The sequence below is a fragment of the Hyla sarda genome, chromosome 1 (genome assembly GCF_029499605.1).
Source record: "Hyla sarda isolate aHylSar1 chromosome 1, aHylSar1.hap1, whole genome shotgun sequence".
NCBI classification, from domain to species: Eukaryota; Metazoa; Chordata; class Amphibia; order Anura; family Hylidae; genus Hyla; species Hyla sarda.
Window position 1 is genome coordinate 258,521,149 of NC_079189.1, and position 25,362 is coordinate 258,546,510.

Below are 25,362 nucleotides of genomic sequence, written 5' to 3' on the forward strand. Positions count from 1 at the left end.
AATCCAAGGTGCCATTGACATTTTGCTCTGTTGCCGCCTTCCACTTCGATTAATAAAAATATTTATTGATGCTTAAATGCACAGTATAAAAAGCATGAAGCTGTCAATGGCCATCCTAAGCTGAACTCGCCTGCTCTCGTCAGATCGCAGACTGCTACCCAGCTTAGGGCCCAGTAAGTACCGGCATGGGAGACTGGCTGGGAATCCCGGGTGCAGATGACATTTTGCTCTGTTGCCGCCTTCCGTTCCGATTCCGAAAAGGATTTATTGATGCTTAAATGCACAGTATAAAAATCATGAAGCTGTCAATGGCCATCCTAAGCTGAACGCACCTGCTCTCGTCAGATCGCAGACTGCTACCCAGCTTAGGGCCCAGTAAGTACCGGCATGGGAGACTGGCTGGGAATCCCGGGTGCAGTTGACATTATGCTCTGTTGCCGCCTTCCGTTCCGATTTCGAAAAGGATTTATTGATGCTTAAATCCACAATATACAGGGTGTGACGCTGTCAACGGCCATCCTAAGCCTGAACGTGCCTGCTCTCCTCAGATCGCAGACTGCTGCCCGGCAGTTACCGTCATGAGAGACTGGCTGGCAATCCAAGGTGCCATTGACATTTTGCTCTATTGCCGCCTTCCTTTCCGATTAAAAAAATATTTATTGATGCTTAAATCCACAATATACAAGGTGTGAAGATGTCAACGGCCATCCTAAGCTGAACGCGCCTGCTCTCGTCAGATCGCAGACTGCTACCCAGCTTAGGGCCCAATAAGTACCGGCATGGGAGACTGGCTGGGAATCCCGGGTGCAGTTGACATTTTGCTTTGTTGCCGCCTTCCTTTCCGATTCCGAAAAGGATTTATTGATGCTTAAATGCACAGTATAAAAAGCATGAAGCTGTCAATGGCCATCCTAAGCTGAACGCGCCTGCTCTCATCAGATCGCAGACTGCTACCCAGCTTATGGCCCGGTAAGTACTGGCATGGGAGACTGGCTGGGAATCCCGGTTGACATTTTGCTCTATTGCTGCCTTCCGCTCCGATTCCGAAAATAATTTATTGATGCTTAAATCCACAGTATACAAGGTGTGAAGCTGTCGACGGCCATCCTAAGCTTAACGCGCCTGCTCTCGTCAGATCGCAGACTGGTACAGATCTTAGAGCCCGGTAAGTACCGGCATGGGACACTGGCTGGGAATCCCGGCTGCCGTTGACATTTTGCTCTATTGCTGCCTTCCGTTCCGATTCCGAAAAGGATTTATTGATGCTTAAATGCACAGTATACAAGGTGTGAAGCTGTTGACGGCCATCCTAAGCTTAACGCGCCTGCTCTCGTCAGATCGCAGACTGGTACAGATCTTAGGGCCCGGTAAGTACCGGCATGGGACACTGGCTGGGAATCCCGGCTGCCGTTGACATTTTGCTCTGTTGCCGCCTTCCGTTCCGATTCCGAAAAGGATTTATTGATGCTTAAATGCACAGTATAATGGGCGAGAAGCTGTCAACGGCCATCCTAAGCTGAACGCGCCTGCTCTCGTCAGATCGCAGACTGCTACCCAGCTTAGGGCCCGGTAAGTACCAGCATGGGAGACTGGCTGGGAATCCCAGGTGTCGTTGACATTTTGCTCTGTTGCCGCCTTCCGCTCCGATTCCGAAAAGGATTTATTGTTGCTTAAATCCACAGTATACAGGGTGTGAAGATGTCTACGGCCATCCTAAGCTGAATGCACCTGTTCTCGTCAAATCGCAGACTGCTACCCAGCTTCGGGCCTGGTAAGTACCAGCATGGGAGACTGGCTGGGAATCCCGGGTGCAGTTGACATTTTGCTCTGTTTCTGCTCCGATTCCGAAAATTATTTATTGATGCTTAAATCCACAGTATACAAATTGTGAAGCTGTCAACGGCCATCCTAAGCTGAACGCGCCTGCTCTCTTCAGATCGCAGACTGCTACCCAGCTTAGGGCCTGGTAAGTACCAGCATGGGAGACTGGCTGGGAATCCCGGGTGCAGTTGACATTTTAATCTGTTGCCGCCTTCCGCTCCTATTCGGAAAAAGGATTTATTGATGCTTAAATCCACAATACACAGGGTGTGAAGCTGTCAACGGCCATCCTAAGCCTGAACGTGCCTGCTCTTGTCAGATCACAGACTGCTACTCAGCTTAGGGCCTGGTAAGTACCAGCATGGGAGACTGGCTGGGAATCCCGGGTGCAGTTGACATTTTAATCTGTTGCCGCCTTCCGCTCCTATTCGGAAAAAGGATTTATTGATGCTTAAATCCACAATACACAGGGCGTGAAGCTGTTAACGGCCATCCTAAGCTGAACGCGCCTGCTCTCATCAGATCGCAGACTGCTACCCAGCTTAGGGCCCGGTAAGTACCAGCATGGGAGACTGGCTGGGAATCTCAGGTGTTGTTGACATTTTGCTCTGTAGCTCTGTAGACATTTTGCTCCGATTCCGAAAAGGATTTATTGATGCTTAAATCCACAATATACAGGGTGTGAAGCCGTCTACGGCTATCCTAAGCTGAATGCGCCTGTTCTTGTCAGATCGCAGACTGCTGCCCGGCAAGTACGGGCATGGGAGACTGGCTGGCAATCCAAGGTGCTATTGACATTTTGATCTGTTGCCGCCTTCCTCTCCGATTAAAAAAAATATTTATTGATGCTTAAATCCACAGTATACAAGGCGTGAAGATGTCAACGGCCATCCTAAGCTGAACGTGCCTGCTCTCGTCAGATCGCAGACTGCTACCCAGCTTAGGGCCCGGTAAGTACTGGCACGGGAGACTGGCTGGGAATCCCGGGTGCTGTTGACATTTTGCTCTATTGCTGCCTTCCGCTCCGATTCCGAAAAGAATTTATTGATGCTTAAATCCACAGTATACAAGGTGTGAAGCTGTCGACGGCCATCCTAAGCTTAACGCGCCTGCTCTCGTCAGATCGCAGACTGTTACAGATCTTAGGGCCCGGTAAGTACTGGCTGGGAATCCCGGCTGCCGTTGACATTTTGCTCTGTTGCAGCCTTCCGAAAAGGATTTATTGATGCTTAAATGCACAGTATAAAGGGCGAGAAGCTGTCAACGGCCATCCTAAGCTGAACGCGCCTGCTCTCGTCAGATCGCAGACTGCTACCCAGCTTAGGGCCTGGTATGTACCAGCATGGGAGACTGGCTGGGAATCCCTGGTGCAGTTGACATTTTAATCTGTTGCCGCCTTCCGCTCCGATTCCGAAAAGGATTTATTGATGCTTAAATCCACAACATACAGGGTGTGAAGCCGTCTACGGCTATCCTAAGCTGAATGCGCCTGTTCTTGTCAAATCGCAGACTGCTGCCCGGCAAGTACGGGCAGGGGAGACTGGCTTGCAATCCAAGGTGCTATTGACATTTTGCTCTGTTGCCGCCTTCCTCTCCGATTAAAAAAAATATTTATTGATGCTTAAATCCACAGTATACAAGGCGTGGAGATGTCAACGGCCATCCTAAGCTGAACGCGCCTGCTCTCGTCAGATCGCAGACTGCTACCCAGCTTAGGGCCCGGTAAGTACTGGCATGGGAGACTGGCTGGGAATCCCGGGTGCCGTAGACATTTTGCTCTATTGCTGCCTTCTGCTCCGATTCCAAAAATAATTTATTGATGCTTAAATCCACAGTATACAAGGTGTGAAGCTGTCGACGGCCATTCTAAGCTTAACGCGCCTGCTCTCGTCAGATCGCAGACTGTTACAGATCTTAGGGCCCGGTAAGTACCGGCATGGGACACTGGCTGGGAATCCCGGCTGCCGTTGACATTTTGCTCTGTTGCCGCCTTCCGTTCCGATTCCGAAAAGGATTTATTGATGTTTAAATGCACAGTATAAAGGGCGAGAAGCTGTCAACGGCCATCCTAAGCTGAACGCGCCTGCTCTCGTCAGATCGCAGACTGCTACCCAGCTTAGGGCCCGGTAACTACCAGCATGGGAGACTGGCTGGGAATCCCGGGTGTCGTTGTCATTTTGCTCTGTTGCCGCCTTACGCTCCGATTCCGAAAAGGATTTATTGATGCTTAAATCCACAGTATACAGGGTGTGAAGATGTCTACGGCCATCCTAAGCTGAATGCGCCTGTTCTCGTCAGATCGCAGACTGCTACCCAGCTTCGGGCCTGGTAAGTACCAGCATGGGAGACTGGCTGGGAATCCCGAGTGCAGCTGACATTTTGCTCCGATTCCGAAAATTATTTATTGATGCTTAAATCCTCAGTTTACAAAGTGTGAAGCTGTCAACGGCCATCCTAAGCTGAACGCGCCTGCTCTTGTCAGATCGCAGACTGCTACCCAGTATAGGGCCTGGTAAGTACCAGCATGGGAGACTGGCTGGGAATCCCGGGTGCAGTTGACATTTTAATCTGTTGCCGCCTTCCGCTCCGATTCGGAAAAGGATTTATTGATGCTTAAATCCACAATATACAGGGTGTGAAGTTGTCAACGGCCATCCTAAGCCTGAACGTGTCTGCTCTCCTCAGATCGCAGACTGCTGCCCGACAGATACCGGCATGGGAGACTGGCTGGCAATCCAAGGTGCCATTGACATTTTGCTCTGTTGCCGCCTTCCTCTCCGATTATTAAAAATATTTATTGATGCTTAAATCCACAATATACAAGGCGTGAAGATGTCAACGGCCATCCTAAGCTGAACGTGCCTGCTCTCGTCAGATCGCAGACTGCTACCAAGCTTAGGGCCCAGTAAGTACCATCATGGGAGACTGGCTGGGAATCCCGGGTGCAGTTGACATTTTGCTCTGTTGCCGCCTTCCGTTCTGATTCCGAAAAGGATTTATTGATGCTTAAATGCACAGTATAAAAAGCATGAAGCTGTCAATGGCCATCCGAAGCTGAACGCGCCTGCTCTCGTCAGTTCGCAGACTGCTACCCAGCTTAGGGCCCGGTAAGTACTGGCATGGGAGACTGGCTGAGAATCCCAGTTGCCGTTGACATTTTGCTCTATTGCTCCGATTCCGAAAAGAATTTATTGATGCTTAAATCCACAGTATACAAGGTGTGAAGCTGTCAACAGCCATCCTAAGCTTAACGCGCCTGCTCTCGTCAGATCGCAGACTGGTACAGATCTTAGGGCCTGGTAAGTACCGGCATGGGACACTGGCTGGGAATCCCGGCTGCCGTTGACATTTTGCTCTGTTGCCGCCTTCCGTTCCGATTCTGAAAAGGATTTATTGATGCTTAAATGCACAGTATACAAAGTGCGAAGCTGTCAACCGCCATCCTAAGCTGAACACACCTGGTCTCGTCAGATCGTAGACTGCTACCCAGCTTAGGGCCTGGTAAGTACCAGCATGGGAGACTGGCTGGGAATCCCAGGTGCAGTTGACATTTTAATCTGTTGCCGCCTTCCGCTCCGATTCGGAAATGGATTTATTGATGCTTAAATGCACAGTATAAAGGGCGTGAAGCTGTCAACAGCCATCCTAAGCTTAACGCGCCTGCTCTCGTCAGATCGCAGACTGCTAAACTGCTTAGGGCCCGGTAAGTACCAGCATGGGAGACTGGCTGGGAATCTCAGGTGTTGTTGACATTTTGCTCTGTAGCTCTGTAGACATTTTGCTCCGATTCCGAAAAGGATTTATTGATGCTTAAATCCACAATATACAGGGTGTGAAGCCGTCTACGGCTATCCTAAGCTGAATGCGCCTGTTCTTGTCAGATCGCAGACTGCTGCTCGGCAAGTACGGGCATGAGAGACTGGCTGGCAATCCAAGGTGCTATTGACATTTTGCTCTGTTGCCGCCTTCCTCTCCGATTAAAAAAAATATTTATTGATGCTTAAATCCACAGTATACAAAGCGTGAAGATGTCAACGGCCATCCTAAGCTGAACGTGCCTGCTCTCGTCAGATTGCAGACTGCTACCCAGCTTAGGGCCCGGTAAGTACTGGCATGGGAGACTGGCTGGGAATCCCGGGTGCCGTTGACATTTTGCTTTATTGATGCTTAAATCCACAGTATACAAGGTGTGAAGCTGTCGACGGCCATCCTAAGCTTAACGCGCCTGCTCTCGTCAGATCGCAGACTGGTACAGATCTTAGGGCCCGGTAAGTACCGGCATGGGACACTGGCTGGGAATCCCGGCTGCCGTTGACATTTTGCTCTGTTGCCGCCTTCCGTTACGATCCCGAAAAGGATTTATTGATGCTTAAATGCACAGTATAAAAAGCATGAAGCTGTCAATGGCCATCCTAAGCTGAACGTGCCTGCTCTCGTCAGATTGCAAACTGCTACCCAGTTTAGGGCCTGGTAAGTACTGGCATGGGAGACTGGCTGGGAATCCCAGGTGCCGTTGACACTTTGCTCTATTGCTGCCCTCCGCTCCGATTCCGAAAATAATTTATTGATGCTTAAATTCACAGTATACAAGGTGTGAAGCTGTCGATGGCCATCCTAAGCTTAACGCGCCTGCTCTCGTCAGATCGCAGACTGGTACAGATCTTAGGGCCCGGTAAGTACCGGCATGGGACACTGGCTGGGAATCCCGTCTGCTGTTGACATTTTGCTCTGTTGCCGCCTTACGTTCCGATTCCGAAAAGGATTTATTGATGCTTAAATGCACAGTATAAAGGGCGTGAAGCTGTCAAAGGCCATCCTAAGCTGAACGCGCCTGCTCTCGTCAGATCGCAGACTGCTACCCAGCTTAGGGCCTGGTAAGTACCAGCATGGGAGACCGGCTGGGAATCCCGGGTGCATTTGACATTTTAATCTGTTGCCGCCTTCCGCTCCGATTCGGAAAAGGATTTATTGATGCTTAAATGCACAGTATAAAGGGCGTGAAGCTGTCAACGGCCATCCTAAGCTGAACGCGCCTGCTCTCGTCAGATCGCAGACTGCTACCCAGCTTAGGGCCCGGTAAGTACCAGCATGGGAGACTGGCTGGGAATCCCAGGTGTCGTTGACATTTTGCTCTGTTGCCGCCTTACGCTGCTATTCCGAAAAAGATTTAGTGATGCTTAAATCCACAGTATACAGGGTGTGAAGATGTCTACGGCCATCCTAAGCTGAATGCGCCTGTTCTCGTCAGATCGCAGACTGCTACCCAGCTTCTGGCCTGGTAAGTACCAGCATGGGAGACTGGCTGGGAATCCCGGGTGCAGTTGACATTCTGCTCCGATTCCGAAAATTATTTATTGATGCTTAAATCCACAGTATACAAAGTGTGAAGCTGTGAACGGCCATCCTAAGCTGAACGCGCCTGTTCTCGTCAGATCGCAGACTGCTACCCAGCTTGGAGCCTGGTAAGTACCAGCATGGGAGACTGGCTGGGAATCCCGGGTGCAGTTGACATTTTAATCTGTTGCCGCCTTCCCCTCCGATTCGGAAAAGGATTTATTCATGCTTAAATCCACAATATACAGGGTGTGAAGCTGTCAACGGCCATCCTAAGCCTGAACGTGCCTGCTCTCCTCAGATCGCAGACTGCTGCCCAGCTTCGGGCCTGGTAAGTACCAGCATGGGAGACTGGCTGGGAATCCCGGGTGCAGTTGACAATTTGCTCTGTTTCTGCTCCGATTCCAAAAATTATTTATTGATGCTTAAATCCACAGTATACAAATTGTGAAGCTGTCAACGGCCATCCTAAGCTGAACGAGCCTGCTCTCTTCAGATCGCAGACTGCTACCCAGTTTAGGGCCTGGTAAGTACCAGCATGGGAGACTGGCTGGGAATCCCGGGTGCAGTTGACATTTTAATCTGTTGCCGCCTTCCGCTCCTATTCGGAAAAAGGATTTATTGATGCTTAAATCCACAATACACAGGGTGTGAAGCTGTCAACGGCCATCCTAAGCCTGAACGTGCCTGCTCTCGTCAGATTGCAGACTGCTACCCAGCTTAGGGCCTGGTAAGTACCAGCATGGGAGACTGGCTGGGAATCCCGGGTGCAGTTGACATTTTAATCTGTTGCCGCCTTCCGCTCCTATTCGGAAAAAGGATTTATTGATGCTTAAATGCACAGTATAAAGGGCGTGAAGCTGTTAACGGCCATCCTAAGCTGAACGCGCCTGCTCTCGTCAGATCGCAGACTGCTACCCAGCTTAGGGCCCGGTAAGTACCCGCATGGGAGACTGGCTGGGAATCTCAGGTGTTGTTGACATTTTGCTCTGTAGCTCTGTAGACATTTTGCTCCGATTCCGAAAAGGATTTATTGATGCTTAAATCCACAATATACAGGGTGTGAAGCCGTCTACGGCTATCCTAAGCTGAATGCGCCTGTTCTTGTCAGATCGCAGACTGCTGCCCGGCAAGTACGGGCATGGGAGACTGGCTGGCAATCCAAGGTGCTATTGACATTTTGATCTGTTGCCGCCTTCCTCTCCGATTAAAAAAAATATTTATTGATGCTTAAATCCACAGTTTACAAAGAGTGAAGATGTCAACGGCCATCCTAAGCTGAACGCGCCTGTTCTCGTCAGATCGCAGACTGCTACCCAGCTAAGGGCCCGGTAAGTACTGGCATGGGAGACTGGCTGGGAATCCCGTGTGCTGTTGATATTTTGCTCTATTGCTGCCTTACGCTCCGATTCCGAAAATAATTTATTGATGCTTAAATCCACAGTATACAAGGTGTGAAGCTGTCGACGGCCATCCTAAGCTTAACGCGCCTGCTCTCGTCAGATCACAGACTGGTACAGATCTTAGGGCCCGGTAAGTACCGGCATAGGACACTGGCTGGGAATCCCGGCTGCCGTTGACATTTTGCACTGTTGCCGCCTTCCGTTCCAATTCCGAAAAGGATTTATTGATGCCTAAATGCACAGTATAAAGGGCGAGAAGCTGTCAACGGCCATCCTAAGCTGAACGCGCCTGCTCTCGTCAGATCGCAGACTGCTACCCAGCTTAGGGCCCGGTAAGTACCAGCATGGGAGACTGGCTGGGAGTCCCAGGTGTCGTTGACATTTTGCTCTGTTGCCGCCTTCCGCTCCGATTCCGAAAAGGATTTATTGATGCTTAAATCCACAGTATACAGGGTGTGAAGATGTCTACGGCCATCCTAAGCTGAATGCGCCTGTTCTCGTCAGATCGCAGACTGCTACCCAGCTTCGGGCCTGGTAAGTACCACCATGGGAGACTGGCTGGGAATCCCGGGTGCAGTTGACATTTTGCTCTGTTTCTCCTCCGATTCCGAATTTTTTTTATTGATGCTTAAATCCACAGTAAACAAAGTGTGAAGCTGTAAACGGCCATTCTAAGCTGAACGCGCCTGCTCTCGTCAGATCGCAGACTGCTACCCAGCTTAGGGCCTGGTAAGTACCAGCATGGGAGACTGGCTGGGAATCCCGGGTGCAGTTGACATTTTAATCTGTTGCCGCCTTCCGCTCCGATTCGGAAAAGGATTTATTGGTGCTTAAATCCACAATATACAGGGTGTGAAGCTGTCAACGGCCATCCTAAGCCTGAACGTGCCTGCTCTCCTCAGATCGCAGACTGTTGCCCGGCAGTTACCGGCATGGGAGACTGGCTAGCAATCCAAGGTGCCATTGACATTTTGCTCCGTTGCCGCCTTACTCTCCGATTAATAAAAATATTTATTGATGCTTAAATCCACAATATACAAGGCGTGAAGCTGTCAACGGCCATCCTAAGCTGAACGCGCCTGCTCTCGTCAGATCGCAGACTGCTACCCAGCTTAGGGCCTGGTAAGTACCAGCATGGGAGACTGGCTGGGAATCCCGGGTTCAGTTGACATTTTAATCTGTTGCCGCCTTCCGCTCCGATTCGGAAAATGATTTATTGATGCTTAAATCCACAACATACAGGGTGTGAAGCTGTCAACGGCCATCCTAAGCCTGAACGTGCCTGCTCTCCTCAGATCGCAGACTGCTGCCCGGCAGTTACCGGCATGGGAGACTGGCTGGCAATCCAAGGTGCCATTGACATTTTGCTCTGTTGCCGCCTTCCTCTCCGATTAAAAAAATATTTATTGATGTTTAAATCCACAATATACAATGCGTGAAGTTGTCAACGGCCATCCTAAGCTGAACGCGCCTGCTCTCGTCAGATCGCAGACTGCTACCCAGCTTAGGGCCCAGTAAGTACCGGCATGGGAGACTGGCAGGGAATCCCGGGTGCAGTTGACATTTTGCTCTGTTGCCGCCTTCCGCTCCGATTCCAAAAAGAATTTATTGATGCTTAAATCCACAGTATACAAGGTGTGAAGCTGTAGACGGCCATCCTAAGCTTAACGCGCCTGCTCTCGTCAGATCGCAGCCTTATACAGATCTTAGGGCCCGGTAAGTACCGGCATGGGACACTGGCTGGGAATCCCGGCTGCCGTTGACATTTTGCTCTGTTGCCGCCTTCCGTTCCGTTCCGATTCCGAAAAGGATTTATTGATGCTTAAATGCACAGTATACAAAGTGTGAAGCTGTCAACGGCCATCCTAAGCTGAACGCGCCTGCTCTCGTTAGATCGCAGACTGCTACTCAGCTTAGGGCCTGGTAAGTACCAGCATGGGAGACTGGCTGGGAATCCCGGGTGCAGTTGACATTTTATTCTGTTGCCGCCTTCCGCTCCGATTCGGAAAAGGATTTATTGATGCTTAAATGCACAGTATAAAGAGCATGAAGCTGTTAATGGCCATCCTAAGCTGAACGCGCCTGCTCTCGTCAGATCGCAGACTGCTACCCAGCTTAGGGCCCGGTAAGTACCAGCATGGGAGACTGGCTGGGAATCTCAGGTGTTGTTGACATTTTTCTCTGTAGCTCTGTAGACATTTTGCTCCGATTCCGAAAAGGATTTATTGATGCTTAAATCCACAATATACAGGGTGTGAAGCCGTCTACGGCTATTTTAAGCTGAATGCGCCTGTTCTTGTCAGATCGCAGACTGCTGCCCGGCAAGTACGGGCATGGGAGACTGGCTGGCAATCCAAGGTGCTATTGACATTTTGATCTGTTGCCGCCTTACTCTCCGATTAAAAAAAATATTTATTGATGCTTAAATCCACAGTATACAAGGTGTGAAGATGTCAACGGCCATCCTAAGCTGAACACGCCTGCTCTCGTCAGATCACAGACTGCTACCCAGCTTAGGGCCCGGTAAGTAACGGCATGGGAGACTGGCTGGGAATCCCGGGTGCAGTTGAAATTTTAATCTGTTGCCGCCTTCTGCTCCGATTTGGATAAGGATTTATTGATGCTTAAATCCACAATACACAGGGTGTGAAGCTGTCAACGGCCATCCTAAGCCTGAACGTGCCTGCTCTCCTCAGATCGCAGACTGCTGCCCAGCAGTTACCGGCATGGGAGACTGGCTGGCAATCCAAGGTGCCATTGACATTTTGCTCTGTTACCGCCTTCCACTTCGATTAATAAAAATATTTATTGATGCTTAAATCCACAATATACAAGGCATGTAGATGTCAACGGCCATCCTAAGCTGAACGCGCCTGCTCTCGTCAGATCGCAGACTACTACCCAGCTTAGGGCCCAGTAAGTACCGGCATGGGAGACTGGCTGGGAATCTGGGTGCAGTTGACATTATGCTCTGTTGCCGCCTTCCGTTCCGATTCCGAAAAGGATTTATTGATGCTTAAATGCACAGTATAAAAAGCATGAAGCTGTCAATGGCCATCCTAAGCTGAACTCGCCTGCTCTCGTCAGATCGCAGACTGCTACCCAGCTTAGGGCCCAGTAAGTACCGGCATGGGAGACTGGCTGGGAATCCCGGGTGCAGATGACATTTTGCTCTGTTGCCGCCTTCCGTTCCGATTCCGAAAAGGATTTATTGATGCTTAAATGCACAGTATAAAAATCATGAAGCTGTCAATGGCCATCCTAAGCTGAACGCGCCTGCTCTCGTCAGATCGCAGACTGCTACGCAGCTTAGGGCCCAGTAAGTACCGGCATGGGAGACTGGCTGGGAATCCCGGGTGCAGTTGACATTATGCTCTGTTGCCGCCTTCCGTTCCGATTTCGAAAAGGATTTATTGATGCTTAAATCCACAATATACAGGGTGTGACGCTGTCAACGGCCATCCTAAGCCTGAACGTGCCTGCTCTCTTCAGATCGCAGACTGCTGCCCGGCAGTTACCGTCATGAGAGACTTGCTGGCAATCCAAGGTGCCATTGACATTTTGCTCTATTGCCGCCTTCCTTTCCGATTAAAAAAATATTTATTGATGCTTAAATCCACAATATACAAGGTGTGAAGATGTCAACGGCCATCCTAAGCTGAACGCGCCTGCTCTCGTCAGATCGCAGACTGCTACCCAGCTTAGGGCCCAGTAAGTACCCGCATGGGAGACTGGCTGGGAATCCCGGGTGCAGTTGACATTTTGCTCTGTTGCCGCCTTCCGCTCCGATTCCGAAAAGAATTTATTGATGCTTAAATCCACAGTATACAAGGTGTGAAGCTGTCGACGGCCATCCTAAGCTTAACGCGCCTGCTCTCGTCAGATCGCAGACTGGTACAGATCTTAGGGCCCGGTAAGTACCGGCATGGGACACTGGCTGGGAATCCCGGCTGCCGTTGACATTTTGCTCTGTTGCCGCCTTCCGTTCCGTTCCGATTCCGAAAAGGATTTATTGATGCTTAAATGCACAGTATACAAAGTGTGAAGCTGTCAACGGCCATCCTAAGCTGAACGCGCCTGCTCTTGTTAGATCGCAGACTGCTGCCGGCAAGTACGGGCATGGGAGACTGGCTGGCAATCCAAGGTGCTATTGACATTTTGATCTGTTGCCGCCTTACTCTCCGATTAAAAAAAATATTTATTGATGCTTAAATCCACAGTATACAAGGCGTGAAGATGTCAACGGCCATCCTAAGCTGAACGCGCCTGCTCTCGTCAGATCGCAGACTGCTACCCAGCTTAGGGCCCGGTAAGTAACGGCATGGGAGACTGGCTGGGAATCCCGGGTGCAGTTGAAATTTTAATCTGTTGCCGCCTTCTGCTCCGATTCGGAAAAGGATTTATTGATGCTTAAATCCACAATACACAGGGTGTGAAGCTGTCAACGGCCATCCTAAGCCTGAACGTGCCTGCTCTCCTCAGATCGCAGACTGCTGCCCAGCAGTTACCGGCATGGGAGACTGGCTGGCAATCCAAGGTGCCATTGACATTTTGCTCTGTTGCCGCCTTCCACTTCGATTAATAAAAATATTTATTGATGCTTAAATGCACAGTATAAAAAGCATGAAGCTGTCAATGGCCATCCTAAGCTGAACTCGCCTGCTCTCGTCAGATCGCAGACTGCTACCCAGCTTAGGGCCCAGTAAGTACCGGCATGGGAGACTGGCTGGGAATCCCGGGTGCAGATGACATTTTGCTCTGTTGCCGCCTTCCGTTCCGATTCCGAAAAGGATTTATTGATGCTTAAATGCACAGTATAAAAATCATGAAGCTGTCAATGGCCATCCTAAGCTGAACGCGCCTGCTCTCGTCAGATCGCAGACTGCTACCCAGCTTAGGGCCCAGTAAGTACCGGCATGGGAGACTGGCTGGGAATCCCGGGTGCAGTTGACATTATGCTCTGTTGCCGCCTTCCGTTCCGATTTCGAAAAGGATTTATTGATGCTTAAATCCACAATATACAGGGTGTGACGCTGTCAACGGCCATCCTAAGCCTGAACGTGCCTGCTCTCCTCAGATCGCAGACTGCTGCCCGGCAGTTACCGTCATGAGAGACTGGCTGGCAATCCAAGGTGCCATTGACATTTTGCTCTATTGCCGCCTTCCTTTCCGATTAAAAAAATATTTATTGATGCTTAAATCCACAATATACAAGGTGTGAAGATGTCAACGGCCATCCTAAGCTGAACGCGCCTGCTCTCGTCAGATCGCAGACTGCTACCCAGCTTAGGGCCCAATAAGTACCGGCATGGGAGACTGGCTGGGAATCCCGGGTGCAGTTGACATTTTGCTTTGTTGCCGCCTTCCTTTCCGATTCCGAAAAGGATTTATTGATGCTTAAATGCACAGTATAAAAAGCATGAAGCTGTCAATGGCCATCCTAAGCTGAACGCGCCTGCTCTCATCAGATCGCAGACTGCTACCCAGCTTAGGGCCCGGTAAGTACCAGCATGGGAGACTGGCTGGGAATCCCAGGTGTTGTTGACATTTTGCTCTGTAACCGCCTTCCGCTTCGATTCCAAAAAGGATTTATTGATGCTTAAATCCACAGTATACAGGGTGTGAAGCCTTCTACGGCTATCCTAAGCTGAATGTGCCTGTTCTTGTCAGATCGCAGACTGCTGCCCTGCAAGTACGGGCATGGAAGACTGGCTGGCAATCCAAGGTGCTATTGACATTTTGCTCTGTTGCCGCCTTCCTCTCCGATTCCGAAAAGGATTTATTGATGCTTAAATGCACAGTATAAAAAGAATGAAGCTGTCAATGGCCATCCTAAGCTGAACGCGCCTGCTCTCGTCAGATCGCAGACTGCTACCCAGCTTAGGGCCCGGTAAGTACTGGCATGGGAGACTGGCTGGGAATCCCAGGTGCCGTTGACATTTTGCTCTATTGCTGCCTTCCGCTCCGATTCCGAAAATAATTTATTGATGCTTAAATCCACAGTATACAAGGTGTGAAGCTGTTGACGGCCATCCTAAGCTTAACGCGCCTGCTCTCGTCAGATCGCAGACTGGTACAGATCTTAGGGCCCGGTAAGTACCGGCATGGGACACTGGCTGGGAATCCCGGCTGCCGTTGACATTTTGCTCTGTTGCCGCCTTCCGTTCCGATTCCGAAAAGGATTTATTGATGCTTAAATGCACAGTATAATGGGCGAGAAGCTGTCAACGGCCATCCTAAGCTGAACGCGCCTGCTCTCGTCAGATCGCAGACTGCTACCCAGCTTAGGGCCAGGTAAGTACCAGCATGGGAGACTGGCTGGGAATCCCAGGTGTCGTTGACATTTTGCTCTGTTGCCGCCTTCCGCTCCGATTCCGAAAAGGATTTATTGTTGCTTAAATCCACAGTTTACAGGGTGTGAAGATGTCTACGGCCATCCTAAGCTGAATGCACCTGTTCTCGTCAAATCGCAGACTGCTACCCAGCTTCGGGCCTGGTAAGTACCAGCATGGGAGACTGGCTGGGAATCCCGGGTGCAGTTGACATTTTGCTCTGTTTCTGCTCCGATTCCGAAAATTATTTATTGATGCTTAAATCCACAGTATACAAATTGTGAAGCTGTCAACGGCCATCCTAAGCTGAACGCGCCTGCTCTCTTCAGATCGCAGACTGCTACCCAGCTTAGGGCCTGGTAAGTACCAGCATGGGAGACTGGCTGGGAATCCCGGGTGCAGTTGACATTTTAATCTGTTGCCGCCTTCCGCTCCTATTCGGAAAAAGGATTTATTGATGCTTAAATCCACAATACACAGGGTGTGAAGCTGTCAACGGCCATCCTAAGCCTGAACGTGCCTGCTCTTGTCAGATCACAGACTGCTACTCAGCTTAGGGCCTGGTAAGTACCAGCATGGGAGACTGGCTGGGAATCCCGGGTGCAGTTGACATTTTAATCTGTTGCCGCCTTCCGCTCCTATTCGGAAAAAGGATTTATTGATGCTTAAATCCACAATACACAGGGCGTGAAGCTGTTAACGGCCATCCTAAGCTGAACGCGCCTGCTCTCATCAGATCGCAGACTGCTACCCAGCTTAGGGCCCGGTAAGTACCAGCATGGGAGACTGGCTGGGAATCTCAGGTGTTGTTGACATTTTGCTCTGTAGCTCTGTAGACATTTTGCTCCGATACCGAAAAGGATTTATTGATGCTTAAATCCACAATATACAGGGTGTGAAGCCGTCTACGGCTATCCTAAGCTGAATGCGCCTGTTCTTGTCAGATCGCAGACTGCTGCCCGGCAAGTACGGGCATGGGAGACTGGCTGGCAATCCAAGGTGCTATTGACATTTTGATCTGTTGCCGCCTTCCTCTCCGATTAAAAAAAATATTTATTGATGCTTAAATCCACAGTATACAAGGCGTGAAGATGTCAACGGCCATCCTAAGCTGAACGCGCCTGCTCTCGTCAGATCGCAGACTGCTACCCAGCTTAGGGCCCGGTAAGTACTGGCATGGGAGACTGGCTGGGAATCCCGGGTGCCGTTGACATTTTGCTCTATTGCTGCCTTCTGCTCCGATTCCAAAAATAATTTATTGATGCTTAAATCCACAGTATACAAGGTGTGAAGCTGTCGACGGCCATTCTAAGCTTAACGCGCCTGCTCTCGTCAGATCGCAGACTGTTACAGATCTTAGGGCCCGGTAAGTACCGGCATGGGACACTGGCTGGGAATCCCGGCTGCCGTTGACATTTTGCTCTGTTGCCGCCTTCCGTTCCGATTCCGAAAAGGATTTATTGATGTTTAAATGCACAGTATAAAGAGCGAGAAGCTGTCAACGGCCATCCTAAGCTGAACGCGCCTGCTCTCGTCAGATCGCAGACTGCTACCCAGCTTAGGGCCCGGTAACTACCAGCATGGGAGACTGGCTGGGAATCCCGGGTGTCGTTGACATTTTGCTCTGTTGCCGCCTTACGCTCCGATTCCGAAAAGGATTTATTGATGCTTAAATCCACAGTATACAGGGTGTGAAGATGTCTACGGCCATCCTAAGCTGAACGTGCCTGCTCTCGTCAGATCGCAGACTGCTACCCAGCTTAGGGCCCGGTAAGTACTGGCACGGGAGACTGGCTGGGAATCCCGGGTGCTGTTGACATTTTGCTCTATTGCTGCCTTCCGCTCCGATTCCGAAAAGAATTTATTGATGCTTAAATCCACAGTATACAAGGTGTGAAGCTGTCGACGGCCATCCTAAGCTTAACGCGCCTGCTCTCGTCAGATCGCAGACTGTTACAGATCTTAGGGCCCGGTAAGTACTGGCTGGGAATCCCGGCTGCCGTTGACATTTTGCTCTGTTGCAGCCTTCCGAAAAGGATTTATTGATGCTTAAATGCACAGTATAAAGGGCGAGAAGCTGTCAACGGCCATCCTAAGCTGAACGCGCCTGCTCTCGTCAGATCGCAGACTGCTACCCAGCTTAGGGCCTGGTATGTACCAGCATGGGAGACTGGCTGGGAATCCCTGGTGCAGTTGACATTTTAATCTGTTGCCGCCTTCCGCTCCGATTCCGAAAAGGATTTATTGATGCTTAAATCCACAATATACAGGGTGTGAAGCCGTCTACGGCTATCCTAAGCTGAATGCGCCTGTTCTTGTCAAATCGCAGACTGCTGCCCGGCAAGTACGGGCAGGGGAGACTGGCTTGCAATCCAAGGTGCTATTGACATTTTGCTCTGTTGCCGCCTTCCTCTCCGATTAAAAAAAATATTTATTGATGCTTAAATCCACAGTATACAAGGCGTGAAGATGTCAACGGCCATCCTAAGCTGAACGCGCCTGCTCTCGTCAGATCGCAGACTGCTACCCAGCTTAGGGCCCGGTAAGTACTGGCATGGGAGACTGGCTGGGAATCCCGGGTGCCGTTGACATTTTGCTCTATTGCTGCCTTCTGCTCCGATTCCAAAAATAATTTATTGATGCTTAAATCCACAGTATACAAGGTGTGAAGCTGTCGACGGCCATTCTAAGCTTAACGCGCCTGCTCTCGTCAGATCGCAGACTGTTACAGATCTTAGGGCCCGGTAAGTACCGGCATGGGACACTGGCTGGGAATCCCGGCTGCCGTTGACATTTTGCTCTGTTGCCGCCTTCCGTTCCGATTCCGAAAAGGATTTATTGATGTTTAAATGCACAGTATAAAGAGCGAGAAGCTGTCAACGGCCATCCTAAGCTGAACGCGCCTGCTCTCGTCAGATCGCAGACTGCTACCCAGCTTAGGGCCCGGTAACTACCAGCATGGGAGACTGGCTGGGAATCCCGGGTGTCGTTGACATTTTGCTCTGTTGCCGCCTTACGCTCCGATTCCGAAAAGGATTTATTGATGCTTAAATCCACAGTATACAGGGTGTGAACATGTCTACGGCCATCCTAAGCTGAATGCGCCTGTTCTCGTCAGATCGCAGACTGCTACCCAGCTTCGGGCCTGGTAAGTACCAGCATGGGAGACTGGCTGGGAATCCCGAGTGCAGTTGACATTTTGCTCCGATTCCGAAAATTATTTATTGATGCTTAAATCCTCAGTTTACAAAGTGTGAAGCTGTCAACGGCCATCCTAAGCTGAACGCGCCTGCTCTTGTCAGATCGCAGACTGCTACCCAGTATAGGGCCTGGTAAGTACCAGCATGGGAGACTGGCTGGGAATCCCGGGTGCAGTTGACATTTTAATCTGTTGCCGCCTTCCGCTCCGATTCGGAAAAGGATTTATTGATGCTTAAATCCACAATATACAGGGTGTGAAGTTGTCAACGGCCATCCTAAGCCTGAACGTGTCTGCTCTCCTCAGATCGCAGACTGCTGCCCGACAGATACCGGCATGGGAGACTGGCTGGCAATCCAAGGTGCCATTGACATTTTGCTCTGTTGCCGCCTTCCTCTCCGATTATTAAAAATATTTATTGATGCTTAAATCCACAATATACAAGGCGTGAAGATGTCAACGGCCATCCTAAGCTGAACGTGCCTGCTCTCGTCAGATCGCAGACTGCTACCAAGCTTAGGGCCCAGTAAGTACCATCATGGGAGACTGGCTGGGAATCCCGGGTGCAGTTGACATTTTGCTCTGTTGCCGCCTTCCGTTCTGATTCCGAAAAGGATTTATTGATGCTTAAATGCACAGTATAAAAAGCATGAAGCTGTCAATGGCCATCCGAAGCTGAACGCGCCTGCTCTCGTCAGTTCGCAGACTGCTACCCAGCTTAGGGCCCGGTAAGTACTGGCATGGGAGACTGGCTGAGAATCCCAGTTGCCGTTGACATTTTGCTCTATTGCTCCGATTCCGAAAATAATTTATTGATGCTTAAATCCACAGTATACAAGGTGTGAAGCTGTCAACAGCCATCCTAAGCTTAACGCGCCTGCTCTCGTCAGATCGCAGACTGGTACAGATCTTAGGGCCTGGTAAGTACCGGCATGGGACACTGGCTGGGAATCCCGGCTGCCGTTGACATTTTGCTCTGTTGCCGCCTTCCGTTCCGATTCTGAAAAGGATTTATTGATGCTTAAATGCACAGTATACAAAGTGCGAAGCTGTCAACCGCCATCCTAAGCTGAACACACCTGGTCTCGTCAGATCGTAGACTGCTACCCAGCCTAGGGCCTGGTAAGTACCAGCATGGGAGACTGGCTGGGAATCCCAGGTGCAGTTGACATTTTAATCTGTTGCCGCCTTCCGCTCCGATTCGGAAATGGATTTATTGATGCTTAAATGCACAGTATAAAGGGCGTGAAGCTGTCAACAGCCATCCTAAGCTTAACGCGCCTGCTCTCGTCAGATCGCAGACTGCTAAACTGCTTAGGGCCCGGTAAGTACCAGCATGGGAGACTGGCTGGGAATCTCAGGTGTTGTTGACATTTTGCTCTGTAGCTCTGTAGACATTTTGCTCCGATTCCGAAAAGGATTTATTGATGCTTAAATCCACAATATACAGGGTGTGAAGCCGTCTACGGCTATCCTAAGCTGAATGCGCCTGTTCTTGTCAGATCGCAGACTGCTGCTCGGCAAGTACGGGCATGAGAGACTGGCTGGCAATCCAAGGTGCTATTGACATTTTGCTCTGTTGCCGCCTTCCTCTCCGATTAAAAAAAATATTTATTGATGCTTAAATCCACAGTATACAAAGCGTGAAGATGTCAACGGCCATCCTAAGCTGAACGTGCCTGCTCTCGTCAGATTGCAGACTGCTACCCAGCTTAGGGCCCGGTAAGTACTGGCATGGGAGACTGGCTGGGAATCCCGGGTGCCGTTGACATTTTGCTTTATTGATGCTTAAATCCACAGTATACAAGGTGTGAAGCTGTCGACGGCCATCCTAAGCTTAACGCGCCTGCTCTAGTCAGATCGCAGACTGGTACAGATCTTAGGGCCCGGTAAGTACCGGCATGGGACACTGGCTGGGAATCCCGGCTGCCGTTGACATTTTGCTCTGTTGCCGCCTTCCGTTCCGATCCCGAAAAGGATTTATTGATGCTTAAATGCACAGTATAAAGGTTGAAAAGCTGTCAACGGCCATCCTAAGCTGAACGTGCCTGTTCTCGTCAGATCGCAGACTGCTAACCAGCTTAGGGCCCGGTAAGTACCAGCATGGGAGACTGGCTGGGAATCCCAGGTATTGTTGACATTTTGCTCTGTAGCCGCCTTCCGCTTCGATTCCGAAAAGGATTTATTGATGCTTAAATCCACAGTATACAGGGTGTAAAGATGTCTACGGCCATCCTAAGCTGAACGCGCCTGCTCTCGTCAGATCGCAGACTGCTACCCAGCTTAGGGCCTGGTAAGTACAAGCATGGGAGACTGGCTGGGAATCCCAGGTGTCGTTGACATTTTGTTCTGTTGCCGCCTTCCGCGCCGATTCCGAAAAGGATTTATTGATGCTTAAATCCACAGTATACAAGGTGTAAAGATGTCTACGGCCATCCTAAGCTGAATGCGCCTGTTCTCGTCAGATCGCAGACTGCTACCCATCTTCGTGCCTGGTAAGTACCAGCATGGGAGACTGGCTGGGAATCCCTGCTGCTGTTGACATTTTGCTATGTTTCTGCTCCGATTCCGAAAATTATTTATTGATGCTTAAATGCACAGTATACAAAGTGTGAACCTGTCAACGGCCATCCTAAGCTGAACGCGCCTGCTCTTGTCAGATCGCAGACTGCTACCCAGCTTAGGGCCCGGTAAGTACCAGCATGGGAGACTGGCTGGGAATCCCAGGTGTTGTTGACATTTTGCTCTGTAGCCGCCTTCCGCTCCGATTCCGAAAATGATTTATTGATGCTTAAATCCACAGTACACAGGGTGTGAAGCCGTCTACGGCTATCCTAAGCTGAATGTGCCTGTTCTTGTCAGATCGCAGACTGCTGCCCGGCAAGTACCGGCATGGGAGACTGGCTAGCAATCCAAGGTGCTATTGACATTTTGCTCTGTTGCCGCCTTCCTCTCCGATTCCGAAAAGGATTTATTGATGCTTAAATGCACAGTATAAAGGGCAAGAAGCTGTCAACGGCCATCCTAAGCTGAACGTGCCTGCTCTCGTCAGATCGCAGACTGCTACCCAGCTTAGGGCCCGGTAAGTACTGGCATGGGAGACTGGCTGGGAATCCCGGGTGCCGTTGACATTTTGCTTTATTGATGCTTAAATCCACAGTATACAAGCTGTGAAGCTGTCGACGGCCATCCTAAGCTTAACGCGCCTGCTCTTGTCAGATCGCAGACTGGTACAGATCTTAGGGCCCGGTAAGTACCGGCATGGGACACTGGCTGGGAATCCCGGCTGCCGTTGACATTTTGCTCTGTTGCCGCCTTCCGCTCCGATTCGGAAAATTATTTATTGATGCTTAAATGCACAGTATAAAGGGCGCGAAGCTGTCAACGGCCATCCTAAGCTGAACACGCCTGCTCTTGTCAGATCGCAGACCGCTACCCAGCTTAGGCCCGGTAAGTACCAGCATGGGAGACTGGCTGGGAATCCCAGGTGTTGTTGACATTTTGCTCTGTAGCCGCCTTCCGCTCCGATTCCGAAAAGGATTTATTGATGCTTAAATCCACAGTATACAGGGTGTGAAGCCGTCTACGGCTATCCTAAGCTGAATGTGCCTGTTCTTGTCAGATCGCAGACTGCTGCCCGGCAAGTACGGGCATGAGAGACTGGCTGGCAATCCAAGGTGCTATTGACATTTTGCTCTGTTGCCGCCTTCCTCTCCGATTCCGAAAAGGATTTATTGATGCTTAAATGCACAGTATAAAAAAGCATTAAGCTGTCAATGGCCATCCTAAGCTGAACACGCCTGCACTTGTCCGATCGCAGACTGCTACACAGCTTAGGGCCCGGTAAGTACTGGCATGGGAGACTGGCTGGGAATCCCGGGTGCTGTTGACATTTTGCTCTATTGCTGCCTTCCGCTCCGATTCCGAAAAGAATTTATTGATGCTTAGATCCACAGTACACAAGGTGTGAAGCTGTCGACGGCCATCCTAAGCTTAACGCGCCTGCTCTCGTCAGATCGCAGACTGGTACAGATCTTAGGGCCCGGTAAGTACCGGCATGAGACACTGGCTGGGAATCCCGGCTGCCGTTGACATTTTGCTCTGTTGCCGCCTTCCGTTCCGATTCCGAAAAGGATTTATTGATGCTTAAATGCACAGTATAAAGGGCAAGAAGCTGTCAACGGCCATCCTAAGCTGAACGTGCCTGCTCTCGTCAGATCGCAGACTGTTACCCAGCTTAGGGCCCGCTAAGTACCAGAATGGGAGACTGGCTGGGAATCCCAGGTGTTGTTGACAATTTGCTCTGTAGCCGCCTTCAGTTTCGATTCCGAAAAGGATTTATTGATGCTTAAATCCACCGTATACAGGGTGTGAAGCCGTCTACGGCTATCCTAAGCTGAATGTGCCTGTTCTTGTCAGATCGCAGACTGCTGCCCGGCAAGTACGGGCATGGGAGACTGGCTGGAAATCCAAGGAACTATTGACATTTTGCTCTGTTGCCGCCTTCCTCTCCGATTCCGAAAAGGATTTATTGATGCTTAAATGCACAGTATAAAAAGCATGAAGCTGTCAATGGCCATCCTAAGCTGAACGCGCCTGCTCTCGTCAGATCGCAGACTGCTACCCAGCTTAGGGCGCGGTAAGTACTGGCATGGGAGACTGGCTGGGAATCCCAGGTGCCTTTGACATTTTGCTCTATTGCTGCCCTCCGCTCCGATTCCGAAAAGAATTTATTGATGCTTAAATCCACAGTATACAAGGTGTGAAGCTGTCGACGGCCATCCTAAGCTTAACGCGCCTGCTCTCGTCAGATCGCAGACTGGTACAGATCTTAGGGCCCGGTAAGTACCGGCATGGGACACTGGCTGGGAATCCCGGCTGCCGTTGACATTTTGCTCTGTTGCTGCCTTACGCTCCGATTCCGAAAAGGATTTATTGATGCTTAAATCCACAGTATACAGGGTGTGAAGATGTGTACAGCCATCCTAAGCTGAATGCGCCTGTTCTCGTCAGATCGCAGACTGCTTCCCAGCTTCGGGCCTGGTAAGTACCAGCATGGGAGACTGGCTGGGAATCCCGGGTGCAGTTGACATTTTGCTCTGTTTCTGCTCCGATTCGGAAAATTATTTATTGATGCTTAAATGCACAGTATAAAGGGCATGAAGCTGTCAACGGCCATCCTAAGCTGAACGCGCCTGCTCTCGTCAGATCGCAGACTGCTACCCAGCTTAGTAAGTACCAGCATGGGAGACTGGCTGGGAATCCCAGGTGTTGTTGACATTTTGCTCTGTTGCCGCCTTCCGCTCCGATTCCGAAAAGGATTTATTGATGCTTAAATCCACAGTATACAGGGTGTGAAGCCGTCTACGGCTATCCTAAGCTGAATGTGCCTGTTCTTGTCAGATCGCAGACTGCTGCCCGGCAAGTACGGGCATGGGAGACTGGCTGGCAATCCAAGGTGCTATTGACATTTTGCTCTGTTGCCGCCTTCCTCTCCGATTCCGAAAAGGATTTATTGATGCTTAAATGCACAGTATAAAAAGCATGAAGCTGTCAATGGCCATCCTAAGCTGAACGCGCCTGCACTCGTCCGATCGCAGACTGCTACCCAGCTTAGGGCCCGGTAAGTACTGGCATGGGAGACTGGCTGGGAATCCTGGGTGCTGTTGAAATTTTGCTCTATTGCTGCCTTCCGCTCCGATTCCGAAAAGAATTTATTGATGCTTAAATCCACAGTATACAAGGTGTGAAGCTGTCGACGGCCATCCTAAGCTTAACTCGCCTGCTCTCGTCAGATCGCAGACTGGTACAGATTTTAGGGCCCGGTAAGTACCGGCATGAGACACTGGCTGGGAATCACGGCTGCCGTTGACATTTTGCTCTGTTGCCGCCTTCCGTTCCGATTCCGAAAAGGATTTATTGATGCTTAAATGCACAGTATAAAGGGCGAGATGCTGTCAACGGCCATCCTAAGCTGAACGCGCCTGCTCTCGTCAGATCGCAGACTGGTACAGAACTTAGGGCCCGGTAAGTACCGGCATGGGACACTGGCTGGGAATCCCGGCTGCCGTTGACATTTTGCTCTGTTGCCGCCTTACGCTCCGATTCCGAAAAGGATTTATTGATGCTTAAATCCACAGTATACAGGGTGTGAAGATGTCTACGGCCATCCTAAGCTGAATGCGCCTGTTCTCGTCAGATCGCAGACTGCTTCCCAGCTTCGGGCCTGGTAAGTACCAGCATGGGAGACTGGCTGGGAATCCCGGGTGCAGTTGACATTTTGCTCTGTTTCTGCTCCGATTCCGAAAATTATTTATTGATGCTTAAATCCACAGTATACAAAGTGTGAAGCTGTCAACGGCCATCCTAAGCTGAACGCGCCTGCTCTCGTCAGATCACAGACTGCTACCCAGCTTAGGGCCCGTTAAGTACCAGCATGGGAGACTGGCTGGGAATCCCAGGTGGTGTTCACTTTTTGCTCTGTAGCCGCCTTCCGCTTCGATTCCGAAAATGATTTATTGATGCTTAAATCCACAGTATACAGGGTGTGAAGCCGTCTACGGCTATCCTAAGCTGAATGTGCCTGTTCTTGTCAGATCGCAGACTGCTGCCTGGCAAGTACGGGCATGGGAGACTGGCTGGCAATCCAAGGTGCTATTGACATTTTGCTCTGTTGCCGCCTTCCTCTCCGATTCCGAAAAGGATTTATTGATGCTTAAATGCACAGTATAAAAAGCATGAAGCTGTCAATGGCCATCGTAAGCTGAACGCGCCTGCTCTCGTCAGATCGCAGACTGCTACCCAGCTTAGGGCCCGGTAAGTACTGGCAGGGGAGACTGGCTGGGAATCCCAGGTGCCGTTGACATTTTGCTCTATTGCTGCCTTCCGCTCCGATTCCGAAAATAATTTATTGATGCTTAAATCCACAGTATACAAGGTGTGAAGCTGTCGACGGCCATCCTAAGCTTAACGCGCCAGCTCTCGTCAGATCGCAGACTGGTACAGATCTTAGGGCCCGGTAAGTACCGGCATGGGACACTGGCTGGGAATCCCGGCTGCCGTTGACATTTTGCTCTGTTGCCGCCTTCCGTTCCGATTCTGAAAAGGATTTATTGATGCTTAAATGCACAGTATACAGGGTGTGAAGATGTCTACGGCCATCCTAAACTGAATGTGCCTGTTCTCGTCAGATCGCAGACTGCTTCCCAGCTTCGGGCCTGGTAAGTACCAGCATGGGAGACTGGCTGGGAATCCCGGGTGCAGTTGACATTTT

The 25,362-nt window shown here is 50.3% G+C and overlaps 17 pseudogenes; all 17 read left to right on the forward strand.

The window, feature by feature from the left end:
- The first annotated feature begins 1,498 nt into the window (after positions 1-1,498).
- Positions 1,499-1,618, forward strand: LOC130313963 (5S ribosomal RNA; annotated as a pseudogene).
- Positions 1,619-2,302: 684 nt separating this feature from the next.
- On the forward strand, positions 2,303-2,422 carry LOC130346808 (5S ribosomal RNA; annotated as a pseudogene).
- Positions 2,423-3,472: 1,050 nt separating this feature from the next.
- Positions 3,473-3,592, forward strand: LOC130316366 (5S ribosomal RNA; annotated as a pseudogene).
- Positions 3,593-5,453: 1,861 nt separating this feature from the next.
- LOC130323445 (5S ribosomal RNA) lies at positions 5,454-5,573 on the forward strand (annotated as a pseudogene).
- Positions 5,574-6,624: 1,051 nt separating this feature from the next.
- On the forward strand, positions 6,625-6,744 carry LOC130331695 (5S ribosomal RNA; annotated as a pseudogene).
- Positions 6,745-6,826: 82 nt separating this feature from the next.
- On the forward strand, positions 6,827-6,946 carry LOC130313965 (5S ribosomal RNA; annotated as a pseudogene).
- Positions 6,947-8,819: 1,873 nt separating this feature from the next.
- LOC130325791 (5S ribosomal RNA) lies at positions 8,820-8,939 on the forward strand (annotated as a pseudogene).
- Positions 8,940-10,410: 1,471 nt separating this feature from the next.
- On the forward strand, positions 10,411-10,530 carry LOC130352802 (5S ribosomal RNA; annotated as a pseudogene).
- A 3,455-nt stretch (positions 10,531-13,985) lies between these two features.
- On the forward strand, positions 13,986-14,105 carry LOC130322961 (5S ribosomal RNA; annotated as a pseudogene).
- A 272-nt stretch (positions 14,106-14,377) lies between these two features.
- On the forward strand, positions 14,378-14,497 carry LOC130344563 (5S ribosomal RNA; annotated as a pseudogene).
- Positions 14,498-14,781: 284 nt separating this feature from the next.
- On the forward strand, positions 14,782-14,901 carry LOC130328325 (5S ribosomal RNA; annotated as a pseudogene).
- Positions 14,902-15,585: 684 nt separating this feature from the next.
- Positions 15,586-15,705, forward strand: LOC130346819 (5S ribosomal RNA; annotated as a pseudogene).
- Positions 15,706-15,983: 278 nt separating this feature from the next.
- Positions 15,984-16,103, forward strand: LOC130319947 (5S ribosomal RNA; annotated as a pseudogene).
- A 1,258-nt stretch (positions 16,104-17,361) lies between these two features.
- Positions 17,362-17,481, forward strand: LOC130320061 (5S ribosomal RNA; annotated as a pseudogene).
- Positions 17,482-19,342: 1,861 nt separating this feature from the next.
- On the forward strand, positions 19,343-19,462 carry LOC130323456 (5S ribosomal RNA; annotated as a pseudogene).
- Positions 19,463-20,109: 647 nt separating this feature from the next.
- Positions 20,110-20,229, forward strand: LOC130331028 (5S ribosomal RNA; annotated as a pseudogene).
- Positions 20,230-21,100: 871 nt separating this feature from the next.
- Positions 21,101-21,220, forward strand: LOC130318281 (5S ribosomal RNA; annotated as a pseudogene).
- Positions 21,221-25,362: the final 4,142 nt, after the last annotated feature.